This window comes from Wyeomyia smithii, chromosome 2 (assembly GCF_029784165.1).
Source record: "Wyeomyia smithii strain HCP4-BCI-WySm-NY-G18 chromosome 2, ASM2978416v1, whole genome shotgun sequence".
Taxonomy (NCBI): domain Eukaryota; kingdom Metazoa; phylum Arthropoda; class Insecta; order Diptera; family Culicidae; genus Wyeomyia; species Wyeomyia smithii.
Genome location: NC_073695.1, coordinates 193112805 through 193135559, shown reverse-complemented (window position 1 = coordinate 193135559; position 22755 = coordinate 193112805). Strand labels below are relative to the sequence as shown.

Below are 22755 nucleotides of genomic sequence, written 5' to 3'. Positions count from 1 at the left end.
GGACTGGTTGGAGGGTCTTATATGCTTGATCTACAAAAACGACCACCGCATGGACTGTAGTAACTATCGGGGCATAACTCTTCTTAATATCGTATACAAAATTCTCTTCCGCATCCAGTTTCATCGACTGAGGTCGTTGCAGGGAACCTTTGTTGACGAATACCAATGTGGTTTTAGAGGACCTGTTGCCTTGCGACAGATGCTCGATGCGTCAGGGTAGCCGGGGAAATATCGGACGCTTTCAACATCGCATTGGAAGGTGCTCTACGGGGGGGTTGGCGTGCAGAGAAGTGGCACCATCATGACGAAGTATCACGTGCTCCCAGGTTTTGCGGACAAATTGGGTCTGTCATAAACGCTTGAAAACGAAGTACAGGGTGCCTGGTAAAGAGTGTGGTAGCTCATCGGATGCTAGTGCTGCGGTGGTGATAGATGGGGAATCATTTGACGAATTTACGGTAAGGCCTTTTTTACATGAGGGATGCGTTCCAAATTTGTATGGGATCGCGTAACGAAAGACTTTTTTAAGTTGCAAATATAACGAAGGAAACCGTCTTAAAGTGTTTAAAACTCGTTTGAATGATAGTGATCAATCTAGAGACCAAAATTCAACATTTAAAATTTTCAGTATTTACACCAAAAATTGTGATGTATGTTTTTAAGTAATTAGGAAAAGCAACCTGCGTAAAAAAAACCGTGTAAAAAAAGACCTTACTTTCTTCACCTGGGTATATTGATGACGTGCGACAATGAGGTTAGCCGTGAGATGAAGAGGCGGATAACAGGGCCTTCCCGCAGTGTTATGTAACATTACAGCGCAACGTAACGTAACGTGACAGTGTTCCGAAAAAAAAACGGAAAACTTAAAGCTGGCCTAATTTTTTTCAAAGGGTTACCGGTGACTTTGGACCTGATTCTTGTCAAATCGGTCGCTCTGAAATAGAATAAAAAAACGCGAAATAGAATTCAAAAAAAAAAAAAAGAAAACAACAAGCGAACTGTGTATGGAAAAATCGTACTAAAAGTAGTACTAAATTTAACTCGTGAAGTGATGCTGAAACATTTCAAAACTTCGGTGCTCAAATCTATAACAAAACGATAATGCTGATACTTTGTGCACTGCCGTGGTACATACCAATAAGTTCAAGTGTTTTTCGAGGTCGTAAGCATTTTTACGGTGCATCTGCTGCACGTTTATTGTTATCAATTTCTCTGGAATTTCACTGAGTAACGCGTAAGTCGTAAAGTTTCGTTTCGCTGGGAGGCCGAAGCCGATGGCAAAATAGTTGCCACTGTCGACGGCTGTAGCATTTTGGAAGTGAATGTTTGAAAAATTGAATGTGCAATCTCAACAGTTATATTTTATGTGTTTTTTTTTTATTTTACCCATATGCATCGATGCTTAGGGAGCATCAATGCAAAATCATTCCGTTTTGTTCGAAAACGATTCGAAATCAGTTTTGGTAGTTTTGTAACATCTTTGAATGAGTGGAAGGAAGATAATAGTGTGAACAGAAAGACGTTGAATGAAATAAATAATATGAACCAAAAGTCGATTAGGGAATTTGCATTTATTTAACATTTTTCGTTTCATATGAGACTAATGCAAGAGAATGATTGCACTTGTCGAATGATGGCTATTCGAATTCATAATAAAAAGAAAAACGACGACAAATAAGTACTTCCAGAATGAAAAATTGCTGTAATTGTCAGAGATATGAAAATTGGAAAATTCGATGTTGAATGAAAATGAAAGCGTAACATTCAACGCAAAAGTTGTTCAAAGGACGAGTTTGCGTTTTGTTCTGAATATCCGGGGTGAAAGAGATTGAATGTGTTTCCTCCAGGGCACAAAGTGCACCAGGGAAAGGAAGTAGACACCATTATGGTGAGTATAGATCATTATTATGTTGTCAAGTTATAAAACGGGAGACCGTGAGGGTGGCAGCTGCACCTGTGAATGAAAGTTGGGCGAACGAATGTCGTGGCGATATATCAAAAATATGCTAGCACGGTTTAACTTTGTTCACATTGTTGATTGTTAACTGGTACAAGTTAATTCAACATGGATGTTACTGGTAATTTACTGCATTCAAATCTTCCTCATCAAGCATCTATTTGAAAATAGTTTGAAAAATATGATGTTAAAGGAGACAAATGCATGCACCCTACGAAGTAGTACGATTATCCCGGTTAACTGGTTTAGTTCCGTTGGTTGACTGTCTGGAAAAACGTGAATCATCTTCACTGTAGAAGATACAATCTATTCAGTGACTATGGAGGCCATCATTCTACAGGCGTCAGCCCTTGCTGGCATAATATCTAGTGAACGCAAACCGATGAGGCGAAATATAGCTCCACCGGAAGTAGGAAGGGGCAGACAAGAAAGAGGAGAGAAAGCTTTTTTGTTCGTCCCGTTTTTACTAGTTTGTATCGTGACAGTTTCCCCTATCCATTGTGATTGGTTGTTGAGGTTACACTGTGAAAGTTTAGGTTCGTGTTGAGTGAGTCCCATTTGGTCACTTGATACTCAGTGATAAGTTTATTCATTCCAGTGAAGGTTCTGGTTTCAAACTATATAACAGGCTTCATTTTGTATACAATCTTTTGTTGTTCGTTACTTGATAATTTTCACCGTTCCATCAAATACCGCTTGATAAGACATTCATGAATTGGACAGTGCGAACATTACTCCTGCTTTGTAGCCTCTTTTTTACTGAGAGTATGAGCCAACTATTGGATATTCCTCGAGAAGTTCGAATAAAGTTTTGATTGCATCAAAAAGCAAATCATTCTCTTTCTCCCGACAGTAGTACAAGTTTCTTCGTTTGCTTTTGCTATAGTTTTTTGTTGAATCCACTACTTTGTCGGATTGTAACAGCATTTGCAGTTCTGTTGGATGGAGTGGGCAGTTCCATAGGATGGAGACGCCTGGTGATGTATACAAGCATTGCATTTTATTTTATTTTTTTTAATGCAAGGGATATAAATTTGGATGTATTTTTTGGACGGTTGTGTATCCGTCAATCTTCGTCTTGTGTATCTCGTTGAAAAATATCGTCTGAAAATAGAATGCAAGTACGGAGCCTTCTCTATCAATACATTTTTTTGCTTTAACATGTTGAGTGAAAAAAGTAGTGATTGGTTGATAAAATCAAAGAAACATAAATAGCATAGTCTTATGCGTATTCGTAACGATTACAAATAATAGCAACAGTTAAGTGTCACAAGTTTTAACAAGACTGTATATATTTTACATACAGAAACAGCCTAATTTTTGTATGTTCGCAATGTGTCAACAAAGCAGAGTAGTGTAAAAAGATTTTCTTTCCCTATTTAACCTACTACTCGAAATAAAATCTGCTAATCAGTTGTAGCCCATATACATTCAATAATTAATCGAACACATTTTTTCAATTATTAATGCTGTTAATTATACTTTACCCTTGTAACTTTCATACCTTCGCATGAAACAAACGTCGTTATGCTATCGACTACATGTGGCTGTCCTCCTACGGCAGCCTGTGAATGACGGATGTTGGCAATACGATCCGACAGGATGAATCATCGTCTTAACGTCCAGCTGTGTATATTTGCTTGTTTAACTCGAACTCTTGCGATTGGGAAACCTTTGTGATGCATGGAATCTGCCAAAGGTATAAAAAACGTGTGTGGCTTTCATGTGAAATTTTTTCAAAAAAAAAAATTTCTCATAATGTTGTTAAGATCGGTTTATGACGCGTGACTCCTTCTAAAATCATACGCGTGACGTTATATTTGAATATCTCAAAACGTTGTTTTAGTAAACGTGTGTGCGGTTTGTACGACAACTCATAAACCGTTGTATGTTTTGTTTTTCTTTTGAGTCGGAAAACTTAATTTTTCTAGCTGGGAAAAGTGCCAGCTGAACACGACAAAAGGTCATCATTGTCATTCAGATTACTTCTAATCGCAGTGCCATTAATTAAGTTATACCTGGTTCTTTTGTTGTCGTACACACTATTATATTTGATGTGTTTCAAATGGACTGTGACGTTGGCCAATTCATATCACTAAACTGAACGAATCTCAAATTTTCTACATACACTTGGTTCGCAGTGAAGCAAAACGAGGCAGTTAACAAAGCCCGGGTGAAGCTCACACTTCCAACAAAACGAATACAAAACTGTTTAAAAAGAGCTTCTGTTAATTACAAGCCTCATTGTTTCGTTTCACTTTGCGCTAGTTTTACTCTCCAATGCCGAGTGTAAACTTTCTTATCAGCGGCAGAAATGCCGGCAGTTCAGTTTTGAGTTGGAAATAAACGGGCAAAAAATTAAAAAACAAAAGCCCCTCTCGAGTACACGTGATGAAAATGATGGTGAATACGACGACAACGACAACGGCAGACCTGATGATGCTGGCTAGCTGAACGATTCTATCCTTCCATACTAAGGACCTCATACACTAAGCATGCAATTTCAGCAAACGTGCGTCAAATGTTTTAAAAGGCCAGAGAGAGTCTTCTTTAGTTCATAGCAATTGTATAAATTACGTTCGAATGGTGAAAGCTTGAGCGTTTCTGCTGGTGAAAACTCTTCACATTATCAAGCAGACCACTTATGGTTGGTAACCATTTTTCTACTGCTTGTCAACATAATCCATTACTCGATGATTCCTCGGATTTTCAGCATTTGTCTGCTGGTCCATGCTATACAAACCCAACTACTCGACAATGATGACGAGGGTTATATTATACACGTCCGTTGCGCTGCTCTTTTTCTGTCCCACATTTATTTCTCTGCTGCTCTCGTACGTTTGGTTGCACAGCCTGTAGCCATAGTTTACATTCCTATCAAACCATACGTGTATGTATTGTAATCCTTGCTCACCACAGGAGGGTTTTAACCAAAATGAACACTAAAAACATTCAGTACATTTGACATTAGGTTTTTCGAATTGATATAAGAAGTTGTAAAATTCAGAGAATAGTATTTTAGTGTTATATCTTCAATCTACCGGAAACAGCTTCAAAAGTTGAACCGTTATTTTTTTCTCGAGAAATTAAAAGTTTTTTTTTCTCAGTGTATTGAATTGCTGTCCTTGTGTAGCTATTATAGCATGTTAGCACCACGGCAGTAACCAAGGACGGTTGTTCCTGTTTTACTGAGGATCTGTTGCTTCTGTTTCACTAACACATGGTCAGTTTCGAGTATCTGGTTCTGGAGAAGGAGCCCAACGCGCTTGATGGTTGCCATTTTTGTTGTGTTACGTATATCGCCCTTTAGCTGACGATGGATTGTTTTGACATTAGTTACTTTGTATATTCAAAAGTTCTCTGTGAAAAAAATTGTTTTATTCAAATCTCTGACCAGACCGATTGCCCAAGTAGTGTCTGTAACATTGCAAATACGAAACCTATTAACATTAGGTTTATAATGCCATATTTAGTTCGTCAAATGATTCATTTTGCACAAAAATGAAGCGAGTAAAAAGTTTTTTTAAAGTTTTGAATTCTGAAATTGAGGCAAGGAAAAGCGGTTAACGTGAAACTTGTGGTCGTTGGTAAGTCGGAAATTTAAATAAAAACGGGGTTCTTAAAATAATCAAAGTGTTAAGTGAATAAAATTTACAATGCAGTTTCCATCAATTGAAAATTTTGAAATGTAAAATTATTTACAAATTTCTCCCTTATGATTTGTCTGTTGTTAGAGAGAAGTGTAAACCTTTATAATAATTCTTCTGCAAATGCATCAATATATCTCAAAATAAAATATCTTTTTATTCTCAGCGAGTTTGTCCATTTACAGATACTTAAAATAAAATGAAAATGAAACCATTGAATGTTGGACCTGGGTATTTGACGGCTTCGTCGTTCGGTTTAGCATGCTCTACTGCTAGTATTTCATTTGGTAATTCAATTTTATTAATTTCACCATAAACAATGAAGATTTCTCGTTCGCATGAATGAATCATTTCATTTTGAACTTTTTCGACTAAGAATGCATTCCAACTTCAGATATTATATGAAACTGAAAACAATTTTCATGAAAAATATCGATACACACACAGTTAGCGGTACACACACACACAATTATTTTTCTTTCAATAATGCTGGTTTTAGTGCTCTAGAAGTAGCAAAACAGTTGAAGAGGTTGTTTATAAGATACGACCGCAAGATTAACGTAGAATTACGGCAGTCTGTCTTATGTCTTATGTTTATTTGTAATACGTTTTGTAAAGTTACTGCGAACCAATCTTGGGTGCTGTATTTTCTTATCATGATGCTAACAGTTCTTAGCAATATGTAGAACATCATTTCTTGAACTCGCGATTACTGTAGGCTCAAATGTGGAAAACTTATATTTGCTACTTCAAATAAATATATTTGTTATCTGTAGAGACAGTGGTAATTCGCGGCAAAAAAGTTAAAAATTCGCGGGTGACAAAATAGAAAATATACAAAATTCGCGGTAATTTCGCGGCAACCTTTTCTTCAAAAAAAGCTTAATAAAGTGCTTGTACGATTCATGATTTCTTTGCAGTGCGGACTACTGTGTCAAATTGTCTTCAAACATATTTGGTCTCGGCAGGCACGTATTATTTAAGTTATTCTGACTCACGCTACCGGAGTTTCGATAAATATTTATTTGCTAACCGAAAATGTTCAAGAAACCGTCGGCGTTTCGAATACTTACCAAAATTATAATATCAATCTCACTGTCGCGTATTTTTTAAAATGCAAAAATGCTTGCTACTTGAACTAAGTAGGTACCTCTTGCAACTTCGATTTTGCACACTCTGGAATTCTATCATGCAGGCCCTCAATCGCCAGAATCTTTGCTCGAAGAGGATCTAGTAACCGAGAACCCGAAAACAAATCAACCCAGGCTGACAAAATCTCGTTGTAAGAGAGCAGTGCTGCCGTGATATGACATTGTGATGTAGATCCAAGTGATCCGTTTTTCAGTACGGCCCAAAACCGAAAACCATTGAAATTTCTTGCCACTTTTGTATTTAAATTGATGCCTACGTCACTTTGTTTTTTTTTTGATTTTCTACAACGTACGAATAAATAACAACGAAAAGGAAGATACCAAAATATAGGTCTTCGAATAGTGAACAAATTGGTATGAAAACTCCATATTCGAAAAAATGGCCTTTACGTCACATTGTCATCTCACGGCAAGAGTAGTACTATTCCATCCTATTGGTTGCATAGGAAAAGGCCTCCTGTTGCCATCGGGCACCTCGATTAATCTGTAGATTTGTCCGTGTTGTTGGTTTTCGCGGCATTTCGCGCATTTTAGTTAATTTCGCGGCCGATGCAGGATTTCACGGAATTCGCGGCTTCCGCGAAATCGCGATTTACCACTGTCCCTAGTTATCTGTAAAAGGATTGTAGTTTTTAGTTGAAACAAAACTGGGGACATGCCTGTATGTCGACGGTGCTTTCCACACAGAAGGAAGATCTAAAATCTAGCGCTGTGAAGGTGCTGTTTACTCTGATTGGTTCGATCGCTATGGAAGGCAGCGAGGTATTCGAAATCGCCGCCTGCTGCAGCTCTGATTGCTACTGGTAGATTCAGTTCGCAGTACATCAACCTTCTGCAAGAGGGATCGGATATACCGCAACTGCTATCCGCTACTACTATCCACTGCCGCTGCTGTTTAGTTAGGACCGTTCTAGTGGCCATCCACTACTAAACAGTTTGGTTTGAGCGAAGCAGGGTCTGATGTAGTCCAGAGAGTGCATTCCCGGTTGACTAGGTTTATTATTCTGTCGTCCGTGTTAGGAAAAGCAAGCATTAAACGACCAATGATAACATAGTGGAAAGCTGTTTTCACACTGAAAATTTGACGGCCGAAAGATTTTGATTGCCAACACCTTCCCACACTGTTTCCAAAGTTGCAAAAACGTGATCAAAATAATTTTGACCCAAAAAACATGATTTCAGATTATTTCATTCGATTGATCCAATAATTATTAACCAATTTATAAAAGTTGCAATTTTGTGATGATTCCAATAAACAGTGAAAAGTGAATTTTACTTTTTTCATTATTTCATATAAAAATTCGCTTCTTATAAAATGTGCTACAGCTTTACCGAACACAGTGAATTTTTATATGCAAAAATGAAAAAGTTAAATTCGCTTGTGTCGCTTGTTAAGTTAATCAATCACGAAACTGTAACTTTGTGTAACATGGCGAATAATTGATGGAACAACTGTACTGTAGACACTGTGGCTCTAAATTCAATTTATTTTTGGGTCAAAATAATTTCGGTCACATTTTTGCAGCTTTGGAAACAGTGTGCCCCGTTTGTGTGTTGCCAAAATACGACAGGTTTTCGCTGGAAAAAAGCTGGCCAATGTAGCCATCGTTAACGCTGTTGCTACCGCACAACGGTAGTCGCTGCACTGCCGCTGCTGGTATCCGCTGCCTAAAAAGACTAAAAATTGAGTAATTTGTAAAAATGAAATTTTTCTAATTTAGAACGATTTGACTGAAAGAAAAAGTGAAACTCCATACATTTTTCCGCCAACGGCCAGGCCTAAAGTGCACTCCCTTGTTGACCAATTTCCTGGAATGGAACATAGGTATTTTCTCCTTATGCTCGGGTTTTGAAACCAAGGATATAATAGCGCCTTTGCTCGCTTCAACTGTTACGGTTGGTACTTGAGTACTAACTCTAGTCCTAGCATTTTTGCTCATGGTTATAGCGCCATTACTCGCTCTCTGAAAGGAATATGAATTAGGAAATAAATTCGAGTTCCATTTGGTCGACGTGCGATCAGACCGAACCAAGCGCCATTTTTCACAAAATTGAGTTTTCAACAGCAGTGGATGTGAGGAATAATAATCCATCGTTAATGAAAGAACGAAATCATTTGAACAGTTCATAATAATATTGAAACAAAAATTCATTGTAGCAGCTTACAGAAAATATATGGGGTGGTTAAACTTTGAACGTCGATTACTCGAAATAATGTTTTTGGCGCTCGGTTCGGTCTGGTCGAAGGCCGTCTTATGTTACAATAGTCAAGCATTCTTATTCACGTTTTGTCACAATTTTTGTAGGATTAAAGAGACTGAAAAATGAATGAAATTGCGCTGTGAATAAACAAACATGCAAAGTGATTTTTTTCATCTCAAGCAAATCTTAAGCAAAAAAGCCATCATAGAACTAAAAATAAATTATGCAAGTATCATAAATAGTTCTGTGTTGAACTCTGTGGTATATAGCTGTGTCCTTTTTATTTATTGTTTTTATTTTGAGTTGAAAAGTAATGTTATACCTAACCTAACATCCCCCCCCACCCCATAAAAAATGATTTATTTTCATTGCTCTGCTTGAAAGTACTTCTTGAGAATATTTTCCAAAATTTTCCTAAAGATGTGATTTGAAGCACGACACGTGACGGTCCCATAAGCTAAACTTGAAGCAATTGATATAATAATTGTAATTTTTTCTAAACCAACATTTTTTTGTGTTCCTTTCTTCTAAGACGCTCAATTTATTTGATTTTTCGTTGTTAAAAGTTGTACTATTATAAAATTATAACTCTATTGTAATAAACAAATTGCCACACAGCAAATATTAAAAGTTTCCTCATTTTTCTTAAACAAAATTTTATATAACCCCTTAAAGACGGTAATTTTGATGTTGACGACTGTTCAGGTGAAAGAAGGCCAACAATCTAAATTCGAGAAGTTGCTCAAAGAGGTTTCATGCCAAACGCAGGAACAGCTTGCTTTAGTATTGAGCCGATTAAATGCTTTGGGAATGATAAAAAAAAGAAACTTGAGTTTCTTATGATTTGAACCTTCAGCGACAAAAAGAAAAAAAATTTCTTCATCTCATCGTGAGGAGTGATGAAAACTGGATTCATTACAGCAGCCTAAAGAAAAGACATTTATGGGGACTGCTTGGTCATGCTTCTACGTCGTCGGTTCGGCAGAATCTACACGGTTGTGCTGTGGTAACGGGTGGGAGCAGGTCGCTGTTATTTATTATGAGCTGTTGAAACTGAACGAAGCCATTACTGGGGAGCGGTACCGACTTGAATTGATTCTATTGAAGCCGAGTGCTTTGCGAAAAACGGCTACAATACGAGCAGAAACATTAAAAAGTGAATCTGCTGCATGCCAGCGCTAGACCTCATACTGGAACAGTCGTAACTTACAAAGAAACGTTCAAGTGACTTTGATTTCCAATTTTGAACTCGAAGTTTTTTAGAACAAACGAAGATTTGTAACACTCCTCTTATTGTTTTTTTTTTTTATTGCAATTATCTTACAAAAGCCAATTGAATTCGAATATTTTTTTCGACTTTCAACATAACTCCCAGCTTTCAATAACAAGTTCACAAAGGAGAAACTTTTGTTTATTCAAACTAGTATCCAATTTTTTAAATATTGTTTTTTTTTATAAACTTGCTAAAAATAGTTCTCCAAGTCTTTCCTCAATTTTGCGTTCAGCTCCTATGAGAGTTACGCATAGGGAAACACCATCACTCGGATCAGTGACCATTTCCCTTGCTTTGAAGTACGGCCGATGGTTTTATCATGCCTGAAAAATTTGCCCATTTGACTGATTATGGCATCACTGCTGTAAATCTGCAGTCCTCGTTTCCTCGCTGGTGAAAAAGCCCGGTCGGAATTCAAAATGAGTTAGCTCCTCTGGCGCTACAGTCCTTGTTGTCACATTATCGTCATCACCGTCAGCGTCCTCATCGTCGACGTTTTCGCTGCTCCTTTAATCGGCTACTACATGTTGGTCGTTTAGTATCCATGGAGTATGCATGTGATATACATACATATGTCATGAACATCTTTCAGGTCACAGCACTTTCACCTGAACAAGCATCTTGGACCCAAACGTGTATGTAAGGGATAGTTGCCACTTATAGAGAGGGGGGAGGGGGATCAAAGTGGCAAAAACTTACGGAACAACACGGGAAAATACGATTGTTTACGTTTATTAACTCTCGGGTTTGTCCTCGAGAGGGCGCTCAGCTGAGTTGCTTTCTTAGCTTGATTCTATGAACTACGGTAAGAGAAGTAGCAGCAAGTTGATCCTAACGCATGAAAGAAATTGCGTTGAAGTAGGAGTATTTTTATTTGCCTTTTCAGCGTACTTAATACTTTGAAGCTTTTCGTTTTCTGTTATTGCATTGGATCTGTAGCGTGGTATAATAAGTACGCATGGAGGTGCAATGTAGTTGCTTCCAGAGCGAGAGCAATTAAGTACTAGGCGTTTCCATAAATCACTTCACAAACGAGGACCGAAACAAGCGAACGCATTTTTGTACTTCGAGTGATGAAGATATGAAATGGGATTTTCCATGTTATCGTTAAATCATCTGAAAATGGTTTTATTTCCCGAAGGTTATAAAGTGTCATCTAACATTTATTAACACCTACAACCGTTGTAATTATACAATAACTAGTTTATTACGTACCGGAATATATTAACGTCATAGACGTTGTTCAGTTATTAAGTGGAATATGTTTGTCTATCATGCATTTTCTTTTACCTAAATGCCTATAGGCAATGTTAATTTAATGACGTTCGTAAAGTTTTTTTTGTTATCTTTCCATCACTCAAAGTGTAATTAAGTACCGCGTCCTTCAAAATGTAAATTAATCATCTGGGCGCCATGACAATGAAACACTTGTAGAAAGTTAAAAAATGACATGTAACAATATTTTAATAATCTGTCGTTTAATTATTACTTAATCTATGATTACATCTAAATTGGAAATGCAAGCTTAGTGTGTTTCAACTAATTTGTAACTAATTTGTAAAATTTGTACAGTACCGATAAAGTTTTCTATGCTCAGTGTATTTTTATTATAAATGGTATGAGTGATTGTAAGAGAAAATTCGTTAAGTATTTGTTAAAAATCCCAGTAAATCTACATTTTTTGTGTCCCCTCACTGGCGAAAAACCCAATCAGCGGTGGACGAAGCGGTTGATTATATCATCCAACCAACAATAACGACGAGGTCAAAAAAAAATTGTTTCCGCGTTCATTCTCTGTGGAATCAATCTTGTTTTGGGTTCATATCTGCCACTAATCCCACGGCCTTTGGTCTTTGTTATAATTGCATCCCCACCCCACGGTCCACTCATCGATCGATGGCTACGGATGTGGTAATGGAAATATGGTATTCATAGCCCACGGGAAAAGGAGGTACGGATAAGCGTGAAATTGGAAAATGGCTGTCGACTGTTTGCATTTCGGCTACACTAATGGCTCAACGTGGTGCCCTAGAATAGCAATCGAATGTTTTTAGCGTGAATGAAACATTAAAAAGATTAGGCATCGAAAATGGGGTAATGCGATTGCGTTTCAGTTTATGCCCGCCGAAGCAGTTGAAATTATTCTCAATTGGCTAGAGTTGGTCAAATCTAGCGGATGCTGAGTAACAAATATAAAGTGCAGGTATTGAAACTTTTTGCCTCTATTTCTCATCGGTGCATGCCGCATTCAGCACTTCCACTGACGCAGAGCAGGATGGCCTTTTTGGCATACATGCATCGACATATCATCACTTGAGCGAGTGATTGCCCAGTCGGGTAACATATGGAAATGAAAATACGACAGCAAAGTGACACTTAATTGAATTATCCAGAGTTCTCTTGCCTTTTACCAGTTTGGATCGTCAGCACAAACTGTGTTGTGGTTATGTGCGAACAAGGCACGCAGAGTTATCACTGCGACTAGCTGCATGTTCATGTAATCACTGGGTTTGTGATTTAGACCCCAAAATCGCGGAGCTTTGTTGTCGTCGAAAAGAGCTGATATTAGACCTTCGCTGCGTCAATGCTTTCAAACTGTCAATCAGGATAGCCTATTAAAGACTGATTCATCTACCTCACCGCGGTACTCGACCACATTCCAGCGAGCAGCGGAGTTTCGAATCAACTTGTGTGATGATGCGAACAGAAATAGACGAAGCGGGAAAACGGTAAATCGATATTTGAAAACTCGTTACTATCAGCGTGTCATTTTTTTCCGTCGTCTGCGTCTGTCCGATTCTACCGAATGGTAAAAGCAAGTAAAAAGTTCATCCGTAATCGCCTGGAGAGGAGATGGGCTGCAAATGATGCCTCGGAAATGGTGCTCGCCTCCTCAAGCCCAATAGCCTTGTCAATTTGTACAGCTTCATTACTCCACCATTTAAAATCAGTTGTCAGGAGCACATTTATAAGATCGATGGGTTACTGGAAAACGTGATGTTTCGTTGTACCGTTTATGCAAAAATTGATGATGAATTTGCTTAAAAAATTACTATGAAGAGCCATCGGAACAAATTTATTTTCTCTTTTGCTTTAATTTTTGATGAAAATAACGTTTGCAAAAATCTGGTGCCAATAGCGTCAATTGGGAAAACAAAGTAGTTTTGAAGACTAACGATAAGCCTGCATCTCCACGAGTTACTTGGATAGAGAATATAAAAGAATTTCCAATAAGCCAGCACCGGCCTGTTCCTACGGTCGTCAAGCAACGCAAGTCACTGGAGAAGTATGATGAAATAAGATAAGATGAGATAATATGATCAAAAACTTTAACGTCCTGGAACAAAATCTCTGTACATCAGGCCAACTTGAGACATTTTTGCAATTCTAGTTGTTTTAAATACAGTGGAATTTCGTGATACGGTCAAAACAACATCCTCCCGTAAATCCAACGAAGCTGTGGAGTTGATGAAATGATAAATTTTAGTATTTTTCGTTAGATTTCATTGCTATGCAACAAGAAATATTAAACTCCATTATTTCCTCGAATCCAAAGATTCGCTAGATTTGCCGGAAAGTATTATTTTTTTACCGTGATCGAAAGTCCACTGTATTACCTTACTTAGCACAGGAATATCTTCAACAGAATGTCTGTTGGCTTAATACGGTAAAGTACCTACTTGCAATTGCAGTTGTTTCTATCTGTTTCCGTTTAGACAAATCCGCCTATGCATATGAAACAAAATAATCCAAAATGACTCAATTATTTGAGTTTTTTTGACGTAGAATACGTCTTACGGCAACATATACAGGGGTTCAATTTCAATATAGGGATCCAATTTCTTAAACCGAAAACATCGAGAGCGTCACAAAAATTGTCCACTTTTAAACGTTTCAAACTCAGTCAATTTCCAACCGATTTCCGTCATTTCTGCAGCAATCGATTGGAAAATCATCTGAGCACCCGTCCAAATGCAGAAAGCTGTAATCTGATTGTTCGATCCATTGTACTATTGAAAATTGTCAAGCCTTGTCGAAACGCAAATGTCGACCTTTGATTGGTCGCTTGCTGCCCAAAAAGGACGACAGAATAGAGTACCTAGTTAGCCGGGAATGCACTCGTTGAGCTATATAAGAGACTGCTTCTCCTTAAGCAAATCAGTGTATTAGCAGCATGCAACAGCAGCGGACAGTAGCAGCGATGGCAGTGGGCGAAGACGGCGTGGAGCAGCAGCGAGCAACAGCGGCAGTGGTAGTGATAAGCTGCACTTCTTTCAGTTCGACTCCCCTTCGATCTGAGTTGGACCCCACCAGCGGTAATCCAATTCAGATCTCGTTAAGTGAATACAGCCAGAAACTTAACGAGATTCGCAGCGACAGGTGGTTTGAGAAGCCACCATCATTCAGCGTGTATGTATATATAGAGTGTGCACGTATATAACGTGTGTGCATATCTACAGCGTGTGTCACTAGCTATATAGCGTGTGTGGCTAGCGTACATATCTAGAGCGTGTGTGGCTAGCTATAGCGTGCGTGGCTAGCTAGAGAGCGTGTATGTGCATGTCTATAGCGTGTTGGAATAGCTATATAGTATGCGTGGCTACCATGTTATTAGCGTGTGCGGCTTGCTATAGCGTGTGGGGCTAGTTATATAGCATGCGTGGCTAGCTTTATAGCGTGTGTGTGCATGCCTATAGCGTGTGTGGCTAGCTATACAATATGCGTGGCTAGCATGTTAATAGGGTGTGTGGCTAGCCCTAGCGTGTGTGGCTAGCTATAGCGTGTGTGGCTAGCTATAGTATGTGTGGCTAGCTATATAGCGTGTGTGGTAATTTTTACAGTGTATATTTTATGGAAAGAAAAAAATACTATCTACTTTGTCGAAGACACTATACCAACGAAACAAACCATTTGGACACTAGAAATATTTTTATTGTTAAGAGATACAGGCAGAAAAGTCACATAAAAAATAGTCTATTAAAATCGTTGTCCTGTTTTGCTTGGAATTGCGTTTCGATTTTACTGCTGAATGCTACTTCGTTACATTTGTTGAAATGAAGTTGAACTTATTGTAAAATAATTTAACTTCTTCCTGGAATTTTTCGGCGCCATTAGCACTGTTGATTTCCATAAAGAGTTTCATGTCGTCCGCGTACATTTTATTACTTTAAATATGAAGGAAATTCCATTGACTTACAAAATGAAAATAGGTGGACCCTAGTCCGAACCCTGGATCACTCCAGAGGTAACTGCATTGGCTTTTGTGAGTTTGTTTAGAAAGCGTACTGCAATTTGTTAGATATGTCAACGCGTTTAAGCTTTGAAGTGCATTCAGGACTTCGTGTCACGAAAGTTGATTGACAGATACACGATTAGAGATTTTTGAGAATATAATGAACTTCCTGAAAGAAATTTGGAAATAGATAGACCAGTGCTGATAAAAGACATTTTCCCCAGCAAAATTCTTCGAAAATTACAGCCAATCATTTTCAATTTTCACTTCCAATGATCGCAGCACTCTTTCAGATACACTAGATTTTCGTCCTAGTAACGTGCTGTTATACTCAGATGAAATAGATCGCGCGCATCGGTCACGGTTACGGAATAAAATTTGACGACAAATCCAATCAAATGATCTTCACTTCAAAGCGAGAAAGAAAAACAAACAGTCCACTCAACCAAAATGAACCTCACCGAAACACTTTTTCACTGGCACTGACCGATGCCTTGACAATCTTCGTTAACTGATAAACTGATTTTGTTGTCTTGCTTCTATCGCATGAAATATGATGAGGTGTTTTGACAGTTCACTTCCATGCAAAAAGCGGGAAGGGAGAACTCTCAAAGGATTGTAAAAAAATAACGTTTATGGATGCTTTTTTTCACTTTCACTCAAGAGTGTCAACAAATATTAACCCTGAGATAGACTGAAAATGGAGTTTTGTCAATGAGATATAGTAATTCGTTCTCAATGTGTGGAATAAAGTCAGCATTTCGTTGATTAAAATCGCAATACATGTGTAGCTTTACTTTTGGTTTTATACTGAACATGATAGTTTCGATGGTTTAGAAAAATAATTAGAAAGATTGCTCGTAAGCATATTCCGTTGGAAAGAACACATAGGAAAAAATGTGTGTTTCTCTCCCGATAAGTGCTTTAGCGCACACATACTCGAGTTCCTTGGTTGTTTCAATTTCTTCCGAAATAAATTCTGCATCAATGGCTATGAAAACCCCACCTCCAATTATTTTGAGATATGCGAAAGTTACGGTCATGCCAAAATATTTCGAAATTTTTTTCAAAAAATTTTTTGCTTCTGACGCTTCTGTCGCTGCTGGTTAAAATTCCAAGAATGAAGGTAAAATGTTTTTTCTTAGTCGAAACTAAAAAATTAAGGTCGAACCGCGGCATGATTAAGTTCACAAACGAAAGTAAAATGAATGAAAAGTTAAACATAATTGTCAAGTGGGGCTGTATGTGCAGGAACAAAGCAAAGTATGTGGGTTTGAAAGTAATCTGGGCTTACACGAGTATACGATATTAGAGCTGACTTCCAATTAGAACGAAAGAAAACGGTCTTTCAAAAGTATCGATCTACTTAGGAAAAACCAAAGAAAATTTGACCGGAGAAAGTCAACCCCCATAGCTTTGTTCCAAACCGGCCAACACAGGGGATTTTCAATTACCACAAAGCTGGTCAACGGACAATGAACACACAGAAAATAAACGAAAAGCATGAATGTTAATGCGCTTAGCATTGCCACGAAAAATTACGTGATTATTTTTTGTTCTGTCCATTTGAGACTCGGATAGCTATTACCCTCCGAGACGAATTTTTTATCGCATCAATCAAGCTTTCACGCTGGGAGCATGGGGCGCTTTTAAATTGTGTTCACCGTAATATTTTCTGTTTACAAGCAACAGGGGCAAACCCGGTTACTACAAAGAGTAACTGTTCCCATTATTGACCTGCAGCTTATTAATAATAAACGAAACAGTCAATGCTAACTTTGATTGAATGATATCATAGCACATTTAAACATTCATCAAATGGCTTAAAGCTTTTCATCACACCTAGCAAAAACAGGAACATTTAGAACATAGCTTCGTAGCTGGTCGTCCTGCCTTGATCTGTGATAAAGCACACTCCGCCAACAATCGTTGTGCCGTTATCTTCCTTCCATAGTGTTGTATATAACGAGTTTCTAGGAATGGCTGTTGAAATACAATAAAACATGATTGGAAGGTACAAACATACACAGACAAACCAGCAGTCAGACAGATGAGAAGTGCCTCGCTTGGGTTGGAACCATTCACCGGCAATTTTCCACTTCGGGGAAACGTTCATGCTAAAGTTGCAATCTGGGTACTCTAGTGGTGAATCAGCGTAGAAAATTAAAATAAAAAGTGTAAGCCAATGTATTCACAGATTTCAAAGATCCATACTAAAGTCATTGCGACATTCCGAGCAAATCATTTGGTTTCTTTTAACCCCGTAAAATTCAACAATTGCTCGACTATTTCCATTTAATTTCCTGCTGAATCCGTTAGCAAACTTGACATATTTTCAGCATCCACGTCCGGTTAAGATGATTTTCTGTAGAATGCCATCGAGAATCAAATAGCGCCTGTTTACTAGCGTTGCAACATTCCAGCATCAGGTGCTAACAAACAAACTACCCGATAGACCGGGACCGTCGTTAAACGAAAAACAAGCGCAAGCCGACAGGACGGCAGCCGATCTTCCGGCTACTGATAGCACTAGTAGTCAAACTTTTCCACTTCTACATTGTTGATTCAGGGCGGTCAGAGGCGTGCCTTCTCTCGCTTTTCATTGTACCAGGAAACATCCTTTATGCTTTTCACTATTTTGTATCCACAAGCAGAGATGGAACAAACAAATTGAAACTTTCATCTCCAGCATTCCAGCTTTTGACTCGAAGCTACCAGCAAATGATTTCCTTCATGGGTTAATGAAGCTTCGGGTGAATGCTACGTAGCTAAAATGTCGCTATAAAGAAAGTTTCTCTAGCCTTTGTATTGTAAAATGAAATAGTGAAAATGTTGCATTATTGGTTAACAAGTTTTCCTGAAAATTTTATGAGACACTATGGGGACAATCTGTTTACATATGGTTTTTGTCCATTTGTGCCATCGTGGTGCTTATTACGAGAGTCACTTCACGGTGAAATATATTTCACTCTCACGAAATGAGATTGTTTCCCAGCTCAAAAAATGTCTAAAGTGCTTATTACGGGAGTCACTTCACGGTGAAATCAGAGTGAAGGGAACAAAATTCTATTACGGGACTCAGGTAAGTGAGAAAAACGTCGCGAAGTGACATCTGCCGTGGAATCTGGGTTATTATGAGTGTCATATCAGTGACGTGAGAACGGAAAAAGCGACGTTTCGCGTGGAATTATTTCACGACCATTTTGAACGGTGAAATGATTCCACGAAGCTGCCATAAGTCTTAAAGTTGATTGATTTGTAATCTAATGGTAAATATTGGATTAATTCTTCAGTAACGAAGCGAATCAGAGTTTAATCCGTGCCTTAAAGCGGTCAATTTTTTATTTTTTTTGCCCGATGAAAAAAATGCAAACTAGTTCAGGAAATTCATTTCACTTGTCCTATTCTCAATTTCACTTCACTGTCAATCTCACTCCACGGAGGTGATTTTTGTCACCTCACTTGAGGTGGAATCGGGAATAGGTCTAAAAAAGTGAAGTGAGCGTGAGAGTAAAATATATTTCACCGTGAAGTGACTCCCGTAATAAGCACCTAAGTCCCAGGAAGTCGTTTTTTCCGTTTTTTTTAGATATCACCAGATCTTGACGTGTTCTGCATTTCTAAGACATTCGGCATCAAAAAAAATATTTTTTCCGGTATTGAAAATTTCCTGAACTAGTTTGCTTTTTTTTCATCGGGCAAAAAAATGAAAAATTGACCGCTTTAAGGCACGGATCGAACTCTGATTCGCTTCGTTACTGAAGAATAAATTCAATATTTACCATTAGGTCACAAATCAATCAACTTTAAGACTTATGGCAGCTTCGTGGAATCATTTCACCGTTCAAAATGGTCGTGAAATAATTCCACGCGGAACGTCGCTTTTTCCGTTCTCACTTCACTGATATGACACTCATAATGGTGCTTATTACGGGAGTCACTTCACGGTGAAATTAGAGTGAAGTGAATGAAGTCCTGTTACGGGACTCACGTAAGTGAGAAAAACGTCGCAAGGTGACATCTGCCGTGAAATCTGGGTTATTATGAGTGTCATATGAGTGAAGTGGAAACGGAAAAAGCGACGTTTCGCGTGGAATTATTTCACGACCATTTTGAACGGTGAAATGATTTCACGAAGATAGGGAAGTTTAAAAATCGATTGATTTGTAATCTAGTGATAGTATATATGGGATTTACTTTCCAGTAACAAGGCTAATCTTTTTGTTTCCCTTGAAAAAAAATCGACTTTCTGGGACTTATAAATTTTTGAGCTGCGGCCGGTGGAACGTAAGGGAGAAATTGACCTTCGAATTTCGTTTAGTGGTAGGGCTCAAAAGTTTCCTCTTGTCGAAAAATATTCTCATAGGGGCTTATTGCGGGAGTCACTTCACGGTGAGATGACAACCGTAATAGGCATGGTGAAAGTGATTCCCATTTGATTTGCACGCGTTTTTTTTCACCGTGAGATTTTTTCACTTCGTTCTCACCATGAGGTGACATCCGTAATAAGCCCTATACAAAATTTCAGCTCAATAGACTTTCCGGGACTTAGAGATTTTTGAGCTGAGAAACTCGCTCATTTCACTTGTCCTATTCTCTATTTCACTTCACTGTCAAGCTCACTTCACGGAGGTGATTTTTGTCACCTCACTTGAGGTGGAATCGGGAATAGATCTCAAAAAGTGAAGTGAGCGTGAAAGTGAAATATATTTCACCGTGAAGTGACTCCCGTAATAAGCACCAAAATAACCCAGATTCCACTAAAAAATTATCTTACTGATCGAACTCTGCAGGTTGTCTATCAGAATTCAAAATCTGATAGATTTCCTGTCAGAGCAGGTGTACCTCAAGGTTCAGTCTTGGGTCCAGTCCTGTACAACATATTCACTTCAGATCTTCCTGATTTGCCTCCAGGATGCACAAAGTCATTATTCTGCGATGACACAAGCATTTCCGTAAAAGGAAAAAGTCTTCGTGTCATATGCAGTCGATTGCAGAAAAGTTTAGATATTTTTTCTTCCTACTTGCAAAAGTGGAAAATCTCTCCCAATGCTTCTAAAACTCAAATGATAATTTTTCCGCATAAGCCTAGGGCTTCTTTCCTCAAGCCAAACAATAATCACGTAGTCAAGATGAATGGGGTTATTTTAAGTTGGTCCGACAAGGTTAAGTACTTGGGACTAATTTATGATAAAAAAAGCCAAGTGCATCAAATATACGAGATTTTTATATCCTCTCATTAACAGGAATTCTAAACTTTGTTTAAAGAACAAACTTTTGATTTACAAACAAATTTTTAGACCAGCAATGCTTTATGCTGTACCGATCTGGTCAAGTTGCTGTTCAACAAGGAAGAAAACGCTCCAAAGGATTCAGAATAAAATTCTGAAAATGATTTTGAAGCGTCCTCCTTGGTTTGGTACACTCGAATTACATAGACTTACTGGTGTTGAACCATTAGAAGCTATGTCAAATAAAATTATTAACAATTTTCACTTTTCTTTTTTCGACTCTAAGCAAAGTCATGCTATTTTTTAATTTTAATTTAAGGAGTAAATGTAGTAATGAAGATAGAAAATTAAACTTACTGAAAATATGATTGTAGAAACTACGAAAAATATAGTGGAAGTTGTGGGTTCGGGTCCCACCTGCTGAACTATATTTTTCGTAGTTTCTACAATCATATTTTCAGTAAGTTTAATTTTCTATCTTCATTACTACATTTACTCCTTAAATTAAAATTAACAATTTTCGACAAAAATCGTTGCAATCCTCAATTGCTACGATGAACTCTCTTTATAGCCAATAAGTTAGCAATTAAGTTAGTTGTAAGTTTACTTCCCCTTTTCTGACAAGTAGGTTTAAATCCCTACGAATGATAAGTCCTAATTGCGAAAGCAAACAAATCCTAACAATTAAAATTACAAATTTCTAACAGTGTTGAGAAGTCACCATTTGTGATTGGACACACATACTCATTATTTACTAATATTTATCATAAATACTTAAGCTACTAACAAATCCCCCCTTAAAAAAAACCCAGATTCCACGGCAGATGTCACTTCGCGACGTTTTTCTCACTTACGTGAGTCCCGTTATAGGATTTTGTTCACTTCACTCTGATTTCACCGTGAAGTGACTCCCGTAATAAGCACCCGTGTCTAGTGATAATACGACTATATGAGTGTCAAATATATGTGAGTGTTAGGTTTCCGTAAAGCATAGCATTAAAGTCATTTTCCCCATGGAAGCACTCAACAAGATGCACGGAAAACAATCTGTACATGCTAGTAGAAACGTTCGTCTTCAAATGTTTATCGAAAACCATAAAAACCACACGCTGGTAATATCAAAAATCATTTATCTGCAACGCTTTGTACGATGCTTAGTATGACGAAGAATCTGAAAAGGATGAAATAGTCAAATGCAGGCGTGGGTAGAAAACCATCTCTCGACCAAAAATGGCCAAGCAGAACGGCAGCATAAACCGCAGCAGCCGATCGATAGTGCAAACTCGTCTATCCCGAAGCAAGCAGATTTTAACCGTGCTAGACTGGGACAGCTGCAATGTTGATCATAAAAACAAACAGCTATATGCATACATCCATAGTTAGCAGTGCGTCGGTCGCGTGACGGCTTATCGGGCAAAAGAGCCTCCGTGCATAGGTGTTAAGCCATTATTTTGCTGCTCACGCTTTGTCATTCATGAACGTTAGTATTCTCGATAGACCTGTGATGTTGCTTTGTCAAAGTTTTCGATTACCCAAAACAAATGCAAGCCAACATGATGTAGTATTTATCGTACTTATTTTTGGCGCGCCCATGAGAATCAGCCTAATAAAAAAAATACAAATCATAATCTCTTGAGTTCAAGTCAGGTTAGTATTTGTGTTTGTTCAATAACAAATCATCATGCCTTCATGGTTTTCTCCAGCACTCGGTTAGATTAAGGCCAACTGTTAAAGTGTATAGGACAATTGCGAGGCTAGCGCGTTTTGATCCTACTGACCTGACACTAACAGTCTCTCCCGAGTCGAGACTCGAACCTGCGACGACTGGCTTTTTAGGCCTCGAGACCAGCTGGGAGGGTGAAAACTTGAAATAAAGGCATAATCTCTCACACTCCATAATCTGTTAACACCAAATTTTATAGTATCTTCAAAATGGAACATATTTTTATTTCAAATAAAGAAAGCTTTTATTGCAATTGGTACATTCACCATGCAAATGAAAAAGTTTTTTTTCTGAATCAATATTTATTCTAAAATTTGGTTAATAATTAATTTTCATGA

The 22755-nt window shown here is 38.0% G+C and overlaps 1 protein-coding gene and 1 long non-coding RNA gene across 5 annotated transcripts in view; one reads left to right on the top strand and one right to left on the bottom strand.

Moving 5' to 3' along the window:
- The window catches only part of LOC129720199 (calcium-transporting ATPase type 2C member 1), a 125404-nt gene that overhangs the window by 24386 nt on the left and 78263 nt on the right, over positions 1-22755 (top strand). The gene's annotated exons all lie outside the window — the stretch shown is intronic.
- Positions 2593-4159, bottom strand: LOC129720202 (uncharacterized). Of its 2 annotated transcripts, none has more exons than XR_008727244.1 (3): positions 4086-4159; positions 3462-3647; positions 2593-3061 (listed from the first exon to the last, which is right to left on the bottom strand). It is a non-coding gene; the product is annotated as an uncharacterized LOC129720202 (long non-coding RNA). The 2 variants fall into 2 exon arrangements; XR_008727243.1 differs by having other exon boundaries at positions 3976-4125.